A 15,335-nucleotide genomic window follows, 5' to 3' on the forward strand; every position below is an offset into this window, starting at 1 on the left:
ACTCTAAAGTAATACAAAATGTCCTAAAGGTCATAAAAGAAAATAAATCTGAAAACTCTTCCAGAAGACTGACATCTATAACAGCAGGTTACAGAACAACCATTTTTAAGATCCACCATAATAAAAATAAAGAGAAGAGATTATTTCCGAAAAGTACATAAAAGAATTGAAGAACTACAGCATATAATTAAAGCCCTCAGGGGACACTATCCAGATTGAACATGACATGTAGAGATTATATAGGACATAAGGGACTTCCCCAGTGGCACAGTGGTTAAGAATCCACCTGCCAATGCAGGGGATCCAGGTTCAAGCCCTGGTCTGGGAAGAGTCCACATGCTGGGGAGCAACTAAGCCCGTGCACCACAACTACTGAGCCTGCGCTCTAGAGCCCGTGAGCCACAACTACTGAGCCTGTGAGCCACAACTACCAAAGCCCATGCGCCTACCGCCCGTGCTCCACAACGAGAAACCACTGCAATGAGAATCCCGCGCTCCGCAAGGAAGAGTAGCCCCCGCTCGCCACAAGTAGAGAAAGCCCGCACGCAGCAACGAAGACCCAACACAGCCATAAATAAATAAATAAATAAATAGGACATAATATAGCTGTAAAATGCAATGCAAATGAGACCTAACACTTTTAAATAAACAGAAAAATATAAGCCTTCAGAGTATGAGTATTATAAAATTTGCATACTCAAAAGCTATGCATAAGCTCATGACTCATTTGGAAGTTATACATTATTAACAAGACCAAGGCTTTGCAATCATAAAGGCTGACTCATGATAACACCCTTAAAATCTGGAGAAAAATGTTTGTTAAGGAATGCTACAAATAGAAAACCTTATTCACAGAGTGTTTTTTAACCTTCATTGATCAACTTACATAACTCAGGGAGGATTTGGTTGTTTTAAAAGGTGGAGTCTGTGACATCGGTCACGCTGCCCTCACGAGTAACTGAAATCCTTTACAAATATGACTGACTCCTGATCCTGGGTCACTGTTCAAGTATTTATCACAGCAGAGTCCAAAAGAGTCCCATTATGAAATTATTCCTAAAATACTTAGCACGATTTAAATGTATCCCCCCCCAAGTTTGCTGTTACTTGAAAAGGCAACAGGTATACTAGAAAGAATATGAGATGGGAAATTTTCAGATAAGGTCGAAGGGGAAAATAAAGAACTAAGTACGCAGCTGCAAGTCACTGTCTTGAGCACTACCACAGGAGTGCCATAGCACAGGGGAGCATGGTGCACCTCCAACAGGACACTGGGTCAGTGAAGGCGGAGGCTACAGGTAGGGGGCAGCAGGTGGGCACTGGAGGAGAGAAGGTTCATAAATGGGAAAGATCATCTAGAGACAGTAGAAGCATCTGAAGTCAAAGTTCAGTTCTAAGGGAGCGCAGTTTAGGAGACAGTAACTAAAGGTGGTGCCTCGGAGCTGGGCAAGAAACCAGATCACAAAAGGCAGGCCAAGTGGGCAGTAACAAGAACACACTGGTTGTTTACTATCTTTTTTTAACGTTGCCACTAATCTGAGGACAGATTAAAACTCAAAATCCTTGAGGAAAACTCTGAGCCACACTCAGAATTTATTATAAATGTGCCGCTCTCTAAACTCATTTAATACCTTGTTTAAATATTAAACTAGAGTGAATGAAGAAAAATGAAACACTTTTAGTTCTCCTAATGTTGAAAACCATAATCAAGTACCCTTGGAATTATCTCTTTTAAATTAAATAAAATTAAGCACACTAATCTTTTACCATGGAAGGTCAAACATTTTTAATGCATCTGGCCAATTTTCTAATGCCTACACAGGAAATGAAAAATCATGCATAAAAACCGCCTTTGCACATGATACAGACAGATATTTACAATGTGTGGATTTCCCAGCCCATCTATGTGGAAAATTTAAGATGAAGAAAAAGAGGCCAATCACTCCTGAGGTGAAAGACTCTCATGTGACCTCACTACTCTCTCCTGCAGCTCTTCCGAGCTGGTGGTCAGTGTGTCTTCTCAAAGAAGTAACCATCACAATTAGCAGATGCAAACTATTATACACAGGATGGATAAACAACAAGGTCCTACTGAGTAGCACAGGGAACTATATTCAATATCCTGTGATAAACCATAATGGAAAAGAATATGAAAAAGAATGTGTATATATACATATGTGTGTGTGTGTATATAAATGACTGAATCACTGTGTTGTACAGCAGAAATTAACACAACATTGTGAATCAGCTATATTTCAATAAAGTAAATTTTTTTACAAAGAAGTAACCATCAGAGTATCACTAGCTAACAGTCACGGAGAACTGACAGGCATGATACTAACACATATCTCTTGTAACTCCCACAACCCAGTGAGATGGGTTCTATTTTATGACTGTCTCTGTTTTACAAATGAGGAGATTCAGGTTTGGACAGATTAAGTAATGTGCCCAAGGCACACAGCTAATAAGCAACAGTGCCAGGCCTCAAACCAATTGTCTTCGGTCCCAAAGCCCAGTAGAAGCAGTCAGCTACAAAGCAAGATGCACACATAAATTATGTGGGTGCTTCCTTTTTTTTTTTTTATTCTCAGAGCTGCCTCTAACGCTATCTGGATGCACTGAGAAGCTAAGTGAAAGGGTCACTCGTTGCATCTATAGCAGCTACAGCAAGGCACCTAGTTTCCAATCTTTCTGCATCTCTTTTTCCTCATCCGAAAAGTCAGGTAAATAATACCTTAATAGTAATAATAATAACCTTAACATGTTACTATGAAGCTGAAATGGGCGATATGATTACTCAGGTGCACACCAGCCAAGAGCTCATACTAGCAGCCTTCTGGCATTTGATATCCCAAATACTTAAACACAGCAAACAACCTTACCGAGAATCTAACACCGATCATTCCGTGGATATTGCACGGCATAGGTAAACCACTGTCCCTGGAAGGGGAAAGTCTGGGGTCCTCGGGAACCTCCTTGGGGCTCCCCAATCACGTCCGTACCCAGATGATGCCGGCACTTCCTCCTATCCCAACGCTGTATGCACAGTGAACTTAAAGAAAATAAGGCAATAAACCTGGTTTTGCCAGAAGCATCCCAGGGCAAAAGAAAATTTGGTAAACTTCTCAAAATATTTTCTTGCCTTTCACATCTATTTTTACACCTCCTAATGAAGGTATTCTGTTACTGGCTTTTTGAGGATGTGGTACTCATTAGAGCACCGGCTTTCCTCTTTAAACAAAATAGGTATTGAGGATGAACGAACATCTTTTAAATTATCATCTTTTTTCCTCTGCACACTGGTCGATGAGCTAGGTGACATTAATTTTCCGGATCTCACCTCTAACCTCTTAATAATGCTCCTCACAGGTGGTAACTAGTTGGCACATTGTTCCCTTGCTGGAAACTAGGAGACAGTAAGTAAAGATGGTGCCTCGGAGCTGGGCAAGAAACCAGATCACAAAAGGCAGGCCAAGGGGGCAGTAACAAGAACACACTGGTTGTTTACAATTTTTTTTTAACATTGCCACTAATCTGAGAACAGATTAAAACTCAAAATCCTTGAGGAAAACTCTGAGCCACACTCAGAATTTATTATAAATGCGCCGCTCTCTAAACTCATTTAATACCTTGTTTAAATATTAAACTAGAGTGAATGAAGAAAAATGAAACATTTTTAATTCTCCTAATGATGAATATACCACAATCAAGTACCCTTGGAATTACCTCTTTTAAATTAAATAAAACTAAGCACACTAATCTTTTACCATGGAAGGTCAAACTCTTTTAATGCATCTGGCCAATTTTCTAATGCCTACACAGGAAATGAAAAATCATGCATAAAAAGTTAGTCTGGGCTTCCCTGGTGGCGCAGTGGTTGGGAGTCCGCCTGCCGATGCAGGGGACACGGGTTCGTGCCCCGGTCCGGGAAGATCCCACATGCCGCGGAGCGGCTGGGCCCGTGAGCCTCGGCCGCTGACTGTGCTCTGCAACGGGAGAGGCCACGAGAGAGAGAGAGAGAGAGAGAGAGAGAGAGAGAGAGAGAGAGAGAGAGAGAGAGAGAGAGAGAGAGAGAGAGAGAGAGAGAGACACACACACACACGTTAGTCTGTCTGAATCCATAGCTGGGAAGCATAAGGAGCTTCACCCACCCAAAAGCGAACAAAATTCAAAGTCTAGGGAAAGGACCTACTGATGAAATTTATCTTTTGTGACCATACATTAAGAACTTGGTTAAAGAGGAATAAGAGCTCTGTGATGGGAAAAATGAAATAGTGATTTAATTATGCCCAAATAGCAGTGGTGAGAATGGAGACCATTTAAGCCAGACTGATGAACTTGCTACTCTCTTCTCAAAAGTCTGCACACATTCAAGGGCACAGCCAAGCCAAGTTGCTGCTTAGCAGACACTGATGTCAAGGCAAAGAGAGTCTGGTTCAGGAAACACGATGGGGACAAGAATGAAAAGTGCTTTTAACCTTTTGGGTGCAAAGCAGAGAAACTCCTGAGTCAAAGCGTTGATATTCCTGCTAACAACCTAGTTGTGTTTGCATAGAGCTCTCTGATCATCCACTTATTTGGGAAGCACAAGTACATTACTCATTGTGAACACAGAAAGCTGAAGCAACGAGGCAAGTGCAGATGAGTCTATTGCAGCCTTTTTCTAAATCACTGCACTGCATAATTAGAGAAATTCTGACGAAAGCACGTTTTCGAGTAACAACTTCCAGAGGCGTCTCGGAGATTTTTGCTTGTCCCTAGAGAATTACTGATAATATCTTGATAGTGAAATAGTTAATAGCCAATATATCAACAGGCAGATTACCTAATGCAGTGAGCTGCAAAGGATTCTACAACCTAGTAAGAAAATGAGTATATGGGAGTGAGATCATATAAATCACAGGCATCCTGATCCAGGTACTAATATCACCGCTGTATTTTCTCTGCAGGTGGTCACCAACGGGACAGGTTCGGGGGGTTGTAACTGTGTGGCCAGAAGGGTTAAAACTGGAAGGTCCTCTACCCCCATAGACTTGATGATGGGTTTCACTCATTTGACAAGTGCTTCATTCCACATATTCATGCCATATATACAATTACATACTGTAATTGACATTTTAAAGCACTGTATTTTAAAACCTTTTTTTTTTTTTTTTTTCCCGGTACGCGGGCCTCACACTGTTGTGGCCTCTCCCGTTGTGGAGCACAGGCTCCGGACGCGCAGGTTCCGGAAGCACAGGCTCAGTGGCCATGGCTCACGGGCCCAGCCGCTCCGCGGCATGTGGGATCTTCCCGGACCGGGGCACGAACCCGTGTCCCCTGCATTGGCAGGTGGATTCTCAGCCACTGTGCCACCAGGGAAGCCCTTAAAACCTTTTTAATGGGAGGACCTATTTTCAAGAAAAGTCCACCCATTTGGCCTCTCTCTCTTCACCATAACCAATACCCTTCAGAAACCTCTAAGAAATCCTAGAACTACTTAGAACACAGATTACAACCACAGGTGTCTTGCATACACATACTCCTCCTCCACCAGATCCCACTCCTGCTGATACACCCATCCCCTCACACCAACAGGTATGCCTACACCTGCTCCTGTATCTATAAATATACCTATACCTACTTCTACATGTACACCTGTACTGCTCCTACACCTGCTCCTCCTACACCTACACGTATGCCTACACCTACACCTGCTCCTGTATCTATAAATATACCTGTACCTACTTCTACGTGTACACCTGTACTGCTCCTACACCTGCTCCTCCTACACCTACACATACGCCTACACCTACACCTGCTCCTGTATCTATAAATATACCTATACCTACTTCTATGTGTACACCTCTACTGCTCCTACACCTGCTCCTCCTACACCTACACATACACCTACACCTGCTCCTGTATCTATAAATGTACCTATACCTACTTCTATGTGTACACCTGTACTGCTCCTACACCTGCTCCTCCTATACCTACACATACACCTACACCTGCTCCTGTATCTATAAATATACCTATACCTACTTCTATGTGTACACCTGTACTGCTCCTACACCTGCTCCTCCTATACCTACACATACACCTACACCTGCTCCTGTATCTATAAATATACCTATACCTACTTCTATGTGTACACCTGTACTGCTCCTACACCTGCTCCTCCTACACCTACACATACGCCTACACCTACACCTGCTCCTGTATCTATAAATATACCTGTACCTACTTCTACGTGTACACCTGTACTGCTCCTACACCTGCTCCTCCTATACCTACTGCTACACCTACAAATACATGTAATACCTACACCTATTCTGGTTCCTAGAATGACTTTTAAGGCAGGTTCTGTGTTTTGCATAAGCTGTATATTCATCCAGCTCTATAACACAGTAGTTCAACATCTGACCATGAGTCACAGGTACCTTTCTCAATGCTTTTTTGAAAGATTTTCTGTATTTGTAGGATAACAACCTCTTTTATTTGCTAATTACGCCTTGTATCCTTACAAAGCACCTTAACAAACATGTATTGTAAACATTTAGCACACAGGCTTGTGATGAGAGTGAAATGAAATGAAACCTTTACTTCAATTAACTACCATCTTGCTTCTCTTTAGTCTCATTTTATAATCAGTCCGCCAGCTTCTGTGAGTCACTGGCGCCCCTGGGCCACGGGGCTGAGACGGAAGAGAGTCGCTGCTCCAGGTGTTACGAGAGTTCAAGTCCTCATCTGAACCCTGCGTCTCCCACTTCCCTCTGACCTATGTGCCGGCTGTACTCCTGCCACGATGCCCTCCGACCCGCCCAGCTTCCCCTGCCTAAGAGCCTGGCACTGGCTGCTTCTCTAAGTGAAAGGCTCTTCCTCTAGCTCTTTCCAGAGCCGGCTCCTCTTCACCATTTGTGACTCGACCCAAGCAGCACACCCACAGAAGAACAATCTGACCGAAAGCGCCCAAAATGCCCTCCTTCTCACTCTCAATCCCCATCTTGCTCTCCTTCCCATTGCTGTGTGGTTGTTTTCTTCTTCAGCACAATATCCCTGTCTGCCATCACCTCGCTTATGGTGCTTATTGTCAGAATCTCTCCATCTTCCAAAGTACATCTCACGAGGAGGATGTTTATTTTGTTCACCACTGAATCCCCAGCACCTAGAATAATGACTTTACACAATAAGCCCTCAAGAAATGAAATGAAGGGGGGGAGGGGGAAGGTGTCCAAACTATAGCTAAATCAATATGAAACAGTTACTTTTAGAGGAATTTTTAGATATGAACTTTTATGTGCTGTCTCACAGTTCATAAAAGGTAGGAGTTTAAGTGTTTCTCATTCTTACAATTTTCACTAAACAACATATCATGCCTACAGTATATGAATTATCTATACAACAAAAACCTACTTAGGTACAAATGGTACAATTATTTCTAGGGCTCTAAGCAGATCTGCTTGCTTTATCATGTTTTGCTTAAAATATTCCAATTATGTTATACATTTACAAATATGAAGGTAAAATTCCAGTCATGTTTATTTTTAAAACAGGGCAAGAAATTAGAAGCATATTTCACCTAGCAAAAAGGCATAAAATTACACACAGCAGCCCATTCATACTATAAGCCAAGACAACAACAAATGATATTTTGGTGTTTGGGGGGGGAAAGTAATTTCTAAGTAATTAGATGACATTCAGAAATGATGAATGCGTGTTCACACTAACTACAATTTAGTAACAATTTAATATCTGATGCAATCACACACATCTCATTCAGTCACTATCAAATGAAAAAAAGAAATTACCATGGCATATCAAAGGTACTCAAAGTTTCCTATTATTACGGAAAACCCAAAGATGAAGGAAAAAAGTCATAGGATAAGATATCTCAAATGAAACATTTAACTCTGTTCTTTTTGGTTGGCTACGAAGAATAAAACAAAACCAGAAAAAACAATAACCAAATTGTTTCCAATGCCATACACCCCATGCAGATGAAATTAAGAGAATAGACTTAAATATTCCTAGCACATTTAGATCAACATCCTAAAAGACCAAAAGCCAAAACTGCTTCTGACCACTAAATTAAATCTAGAGCTGGCATAGAGCATTTAACATCTGAAATGGGCACATCTGATGGCAGACAGTTCTCCTGTTCTTCGCCGTGACATAAAACACTAGCAAAAAGAGATCGTTGAAATCTAAAACATTTTGATTACCCCCATCCTTAAATTTCCCCCCAAACTGTAATTCCAGTATTATGTGGTACACATTTTTTCACCTCCATTCTCCAAAGGCACGGACGATCCTCTCAGAGAGGGCTGGAGAAGGCTTGGCAACCTATCAACTTAATCATCAGTCTCTTAAGAAATAACAGACTCTACTTTTAACAGGCAGGGGTTCCAGAAGACAGATGACACCAAAGTTCCTAATCCTCAAATAACTGACCTCCAGGAAAAACAGGATGTCAAAAAAGCAGCTATGAATTTCCCAAGCCAGTCTCTCCTCTGCACACAGATGAAACCCATTATTCTTTTCTTCTTTTTTATAAATTTATTTTATTTGTTTATTTTTGGCTGCGTTGGGTCTTCGTTGCTGTGCGCAGGTTTTCTCTACTTGCCCCGAACGGGGGCTACTCTTCTTTGCGGTGCACGGGCTTCTCGTTGCAGCGGCTCCTCTTTGCTGCAGAGCACGGGCTCTAGGCGCGTGGGCTCAGCTGTTGTGGCACACGGGCTTAGTCACTCCGCGGCATGTGGGATCTTCCCGGACCAGGGCACGAACCCGCGTCCCCTGCATTGGCAGGCGGATTCTTAACCACTGCGCCACCAGGGAAGCCCAAACGCATTATTCTTAAAGCTTCGCCCCTAACAAAACTTCTAACAAGTAACGCCCAGGAAAAGAAGGCCATTACTGGCACAGAATGGGGCTAACAGTCTCTTTACTGGAAGCTGGCCAGGCCTACCAACCCCACGTGGGATCTACATAGAACATTTATAAGCCAATGGAGTGAGATCCAGGCCATTTCTAAGACACACTGTGACAGCTGTAGGTTCCAGCCTGCCCTATCCCCCAGGACCACTGGTCTCCTGACATCAGTACCCCAATAAACCCATTTCCCTTTGGCTGGGTGGGTATCCAGGAAAAGAAGGGGTTGTTATTGTTGTTTCATTTTTTGTTTTAAGAAAAAGAAAGTCAGCCTAGACCTACAATCACAGCTTTCACCTATGGGATCCTGACATGCAACCAGATATCAGAGAACCACACTGATTCCCTAATTTAGAGAAAACTACTAATGACAGACTGCATTGCTTACTCTCTGCCTTGTAAGCAGGAAAGCTCACACTACCATACTCATCAAGTCGAAAAGTTACAGCAAACAAAAGAACGTCCTCACCATCACAGCCACAGATATTACTCAGCAAAATTGCCCTCCCTGGAGACAAACTGCTGAACAGTCTTTGTTCCTCTAAGAAAAGCTGGACCACTATCATTTGATGTGAGGATCACTACTTTAACTGTATGTGGAATTTTTACTGTAAGGTAGGAAATTCTGAGTGTTCACGTATCATTCTCGTGCCTACCCACCGATAGGAATAATCATGCTTCTCTCCTCTGTTCTCCAGATTGAGAACCAACCCCTGGAAATCTCCAAGAGGAGAGACTTCTCAGCTGTGAGCAGGGATTCACCAAAAACTCCACTGCAGACATCTGCAGTCTGTTTCATCAAATATTCAACACAGCACAGCTTTGGAAATCAAATAAAGAAACTTTGGCGATAGCATTCTAAGATCATCTCCCACATGCTAAGTGTTAACAGCCAATCTGCAGTGAAGACGTGGGTTCTGTTGGTTAGTGTATTTGTTGCTTTAGTTTTTGTTCAAACCCAAACAAAAACATTTATCTCGTGTAATTTAATGCCAACCATACTCTACGGTGACTACTGATTTTCTTGTTAGGTCGTGCTGTACAGAGATTGAACCTGAAACCCTAGAACCTAACAAGTACACCCAGATGTTTTTATTTCCTCAAAACTGGTATAGGAGGCAGCAAATGCCCTGAGCTCAATGAGACCTTCTGGATAGCAGTACAGTTTGTAACTAGAATTGCAAATGCTCCATGGTGTCCAATTGCCAACGTGAAATTTAGGTGTGCCAGAGAATTATTTTGTTTTCTTAAATACTCATAACATGACTCAATCATGTAACATGTCTGAAGAATAATAAAGTATGCAATAGATTTTACCCGCTTTTCAACAGTGAACTGTTACATTCATTCGTTTTAAAATACAGGGCTAATTTCACTTACTAAAAAACTTTTTCCAAATAATTTAAAAATCTGGGCTCCAGCCCCGAGAGACTTCAGTCTAAATATCACTGTCAACAGTAGCAAATCACAAATTTCAAAAAGATCATCCATGTGTACAAATGTTACATATGCATCAGGAAACAAAATGTTTAATTGGCTCATCTTTCTGCCTCCAAAAACATTCATGCAGAAAGCATCTGTTTTATTGCTGGTGTTGCCTAATACTACGTTCAGGAGACTACTCACAAATAGTATGAGAGAAGCAGGGGGAAGCTGGCAAAACCCCAGGTATTCTACGTCAGATGATGGGAAACTCTCCTTAAGAAGCAAAATTCCAGGACTTCCCTGGTGGCTCAGTGGTTAAGAATACGCCTGCCAATGCAAGGGACACAGGTTCGAGCCCTGATCTGCAAAGAACTCACATGCCGCAGAGCAACTAAGCCCGTGCGTCACAACTACTGAGCCTGTGCTCTAGGGCCCATGAGCCACAACCACTGAAGCCCGTGCACCAAGAGCCCGCACTCCGCAACGAGAAGCCACCGCACTGAGAAGCCCGCGCACCGCAACGAAGAGTAGACCCCGCTCACGGGAACTAGAGAAAGGCCGCACGCAGCAACGAAGACCCAACACAGCCAAAAATAAAATAAATAAATAAAATAGATTTATTTTTTTTTAAAAAAGCAACATTCCCAGGTTCAATTTGGCCGAATGCCCATGGCACCGTGGTGGGTGCAGCACTAACATCATCCCCACACTATTTATTTTGAAGTTTTAATTATAGATGAAAAATATTACTTAAAATAAATTCAAGAGCATTACATAATCTGGAGATAGGCAGTTCATAATCTACCCCAACCTTACGAAAGCCAGGGCCCAATTTTTGACAGTCTCAAAAATTTGTAATTCACCCATCTGTTTCTCCAGTGCTTTCAGATGAAGCAAGTCAAAAGCAAGGAGATTATGATCCTTTTTAAGAAATTTCATCCCTTATGAGTTCAGCAGAAATTTGCACATGAATTTGTCAAAAATACTTAAGCTTTTCTCCTGAAAATCAGTTTCATTTCTTTCCTGTTACTGATTTTTCAACCATCCACCACTTCACCTGCCTCTTCTGCCTTCTCCATCAGCACTCTCATTCCAGGCGTAAAAAACAAAATGAATAATAAATAACATGAGGCCTAAAAGCTCGAACACTGCACATATTTCTCTGAAATATATTCCCACATGGGGCTGGCTTATTTCACGATTTTAAATACATCATAGCAGGCACATGGGGTATGGACAGGAGCTAGAGAGAGCCCCAATGATTGTGGGGAAAAAAAAGGTGATTGCCTTTTGAGAGTTAGCATAACGTATACACACTATTATATATAAAATAGATAACCAACAAGAACCTACTGTATAGCACAGGGAACTCTACTCAATGTTTTGTAATAACCTATAAGGGAAGAGAATCTGAAGAAGAATAGATACACAGAGATATATAGAGATATAAAATATATATAACTGAATCACTGTGCTATACACCTGAAACATGATACTGTAAATCAACACTTCAATTAAAAAATAAAATAATAAAAATAAATAAAAAAGAAAGTAGCAGAAACAAACTGTAAACAAAGATAAGCAAAATCAACTCGGAGAGCTCTGGCCTGAACTAGATCGCATCTACAAGCATAACTACAAAAAGCTTATGTCTGTCAAAAAGGCAGGGAGTTGGGGCTTCCCTGGTGGCGCAGTGGTTAAAAGTCCGCCTGCCGATGCAGGGGATACGGGTACATGCCCCGGTCCGGGAAGATCCCACATGCCATGGAGCGGCTGGGCCCGTGAGCCGTGGTGGTCTCTGGGCCTGCGCGTCTGGAGCCTGTGCTCCGCAACGGGAGAGGCCACGACAGTGAGAGGCCCGTGTACAGCAAAAAAAAAAGAAAAATGGCAGGGAGTCATGGGGTGGGTCCTTGATTCCAAGCTCATCAAGCGCCCTTTGGCTGAACAGTCAGCAAGGTTTCGGGATGCCAGCCCATGTCAGCCAGCAAGCCGGCCACTTGCTGTCACAGCTTCCCACTGTCACCTTCTGTACGTCATCGCTCATCATTTTCCCATTCTTATTTCTGCCTGCCTCTGCTCCCTCACCCTGCTTCCCTCTCAGAACACCCTAGAACACCTTTCCTGTTCACACTGTACCCCAAGAGCCTAGAAATACTGTTTGATGAACGAGTAAGTAACATGGCTCACCAAGGCTACTGCAAAATCCAGCCCAGCTGGCCCAGCATTTTTCAGCATCACTTAACAAATCAGCACTCTGGTGTTACTCCTTGGTTTTGTGAGCTTTCTGAATTCAAGGCAGGGAATCTAATTCACTCCAGGACATGAATGAAATTACTTTTCAGGTTGTGCAGAAACAGAGGCCAACTTCACCTCTGGCTCCTTTCATCAACAACCCGGGAGGGCAGGAGATTGGCTGAGACCGTCCCTCTGCCCCTTAGCTCCCCCTCCTCTGTTTTATCTGTGTTTTACATCCAGTGGCTGAAGCATATGCCAAATTCTAGACCTCTCAAAGGCAAGTCAAATCTACGCACCCTGGAACTAATAAAAAGAGGTGTCTTTCCAGCTTCCACCTTTTGTCTCTAGCTTTCAAAAGGAACAACCAATTTGCCAACCCCTGTGGTCACACTCAAGCTCATGTGTCCAACACACACTGAGGCCAAGCAAACCAAAACACAGGAGTTTGGAGCACAGAAATGTTTATTGCAAGGGCCAAGCAAGGAGAATGGGCAGCTCATGCTCAAAAAGCCCAAACTCCCCGATGGTTTTCAGGGAAGAGTTTTTACAGGCAAAATTTGTGAGGAGGGCTGTGGGGTATGGGAATGGTTATTTTGCCATGTTCCTACAACTTGTGATTTCATTTCCTATCAAAATTCTACCACTCCACAAAATTGTTTTTTTATACAATCCAAATATTAAAAGAAAACAATAGCCACTTATAATCAGAAACTGCTGGCTAATGTTTGTTAAGTTTAAACATGCTTTTGGTCATCAGATATTTTTTAAGCTTCAGAATGGCCATTATCAAAAACTCCAGAAACAATAAATGTTGGAGAGGGTGTGGAGAAAAGGGAACCCTTCTGCACTGTTGGTGGGAATGTAAATTGATACATCCACTATGGAGAACAGTATGGAGGTTCCTTGAAAAACTAAAAATAGACCTAGAATATGACCCAGCAATCTCACTACTGGGCATATTCCCTGAGAAAACCATAATTCAAAAAGAGTCATGTACCACAATGCTCATTGCAGCTCTATTTACAATAGCCAGGACATGGAAACAACTTAAGTGTCCATCAACAGACGAATGGATAAAGAAGATGTGGCACATATAGAATGGACTACTACTCAGCCATAAAAAGGAACGAAACTGAGTTACTTGTAGTGAGGTGGATGGACCTAGAATCTGTCATACAGAGTGAAGTAAGTCAGAAGGAGAAAAACAAACACCATATGCTAACACAGACACATGGAATCTAGAAAAATGGTACTGAAAAACCTAGTGGTAGGGCAGGAATAAAGTCTCAGCAGATGCTGAGAACAGACTGCAGGACACAGGGGGGTAAGGGGAGGCTGGGACATAGTGAGGGAGTAGCATTAACACACATACACTACAAACTGGAAAACAGATGGCTGGTAGGAAGCTGCTGCATAGCATGGTCAGATCAACTCGGTGCTTTGTGACCACCTAGAGGGGTGAGATAGGGAGTGTGGGAAGGAGGTTCAAGAGGGAGGGGAGGGACTTCCCTGGTGGCGCAGTGCTTAAAAATCTGCCTGCCAATGCAGGGGACACAGGTTCAAGCCCTGGTCTGGGAAGATCTCACATGCTGTGGAGCAACTAAGCCCATGTGCCACAACTACTGAGCCTGCGCTCTAAAGCCTGCGAGCCACAACTCCTGAAGCCCGGGCACCTAGAGCACGTGCTCCGCAACAAGAGAAGCCACCGCAAAGAGAAGCCCGTGCACCACAACGAAGAGTAGCCTCTACTTGCCGCAACTAGAGAAAGCCCCTGCACAGCAACGAAGAGCCAATGCAGCCAAAAAAACAAAATAAATTAAAAAAAAAAAAAAAAAAAGAGTGAGGGGATATGGGGATATGTGTGTGCATACAGCTAATTCACTCTATTGTACGGCAGAAACTAACAACATTGTGAAGCAATTACGCTCCAATAAAGATGTATAAAAATAAATAATTTATGTTTGTTAACCTTAAAGTGGCTTTTGGTCATCACATCCCTAATTATCTCTATTTAGCCTTTTTAAGCTCCTTGATGATAGAGGTTAAGACCACTGAGCAGGGGCGGTGGGGAAGGGGGCTTAACCTGACACAGAAAAGTCCAATAAAGATTTGATGGGTGAATTATGTGATTACATGATGGCATGATTATTCTATATTAACATACTATATAAACGTACAACTGCCTGACTCACACATGATCTACAAAAAGAGTAAGCTGGTAACCTGCTTCCAAACCTCCTCTCCCCAGAGGAAGCTCTGTACCAGCTCAGAATCCAATCCAAACTCAGTATGATACTGGGGATTACCCTATGGACACTACAGAAAAACAGATCTTGGTACATAATAGATGCTCCACAAGTGAACAAACGTATCTGCCATCCTTGTTAGAGTGAAAGCATGTGGGCTTGGTAACCAAAAGACTCTCATTTGAAACTTGGTATCACTATATCACCAGCACCTAGTGTCAATGCTTACATGAGAAAAAGAATCTCTCTCTGGAATTCCGTGGTGTCCAGTGGTTAGGACTCTGTGCTCTCACTGCTTGGGTTCAATCCCTGGTCGGGGAACTAAGATCCCACAACCTGCCTGGCACAACCCCCCCCCAAAAAAAAGAATCTCTTTAACAAAGGTATTTACACGTACCTGTGAATGAGTGAAGGGATAAACGTGAAAAGAGTATTCGTGTCATCCAAAACGACTACTTCTCTAGTATGCAAAGAGAGAGATCTGCAACTTCTCAATTTAAAATATTTCGGTGGATA

At 42.6% G+C, this 15,335-nt stretch overlaps 1 protein-coding gene across 1 annotated transcript in view; it reads right to left on the bottom strand.

Annotated features, from left to right (window-relative positions):
- Positions 1–15,335, bottom strand: part of RYR2 (ryanodine receptor 2) — a 746,950-nt gene that overhangs the window by 616,874 nt on the left and 114,741 nt on the right. The gene's annotated exons all lie outside the window — the stretch shown is intronic.

This window comes from Kogia breviceps, chromosome 2, assembly GCF_026419965.1.
Source record: "Kogia breviceps isolate mKogBre1 chromosome 2, mKogBre1 haplotype 1, whole genome shotgun sequence".
NCBI classification, from domain to species: Eukaryota; Metazoa; Chordata; class Mammalia; order Artiodactyla; family Physeteridae; genus Kogia; species Kogia breviceps.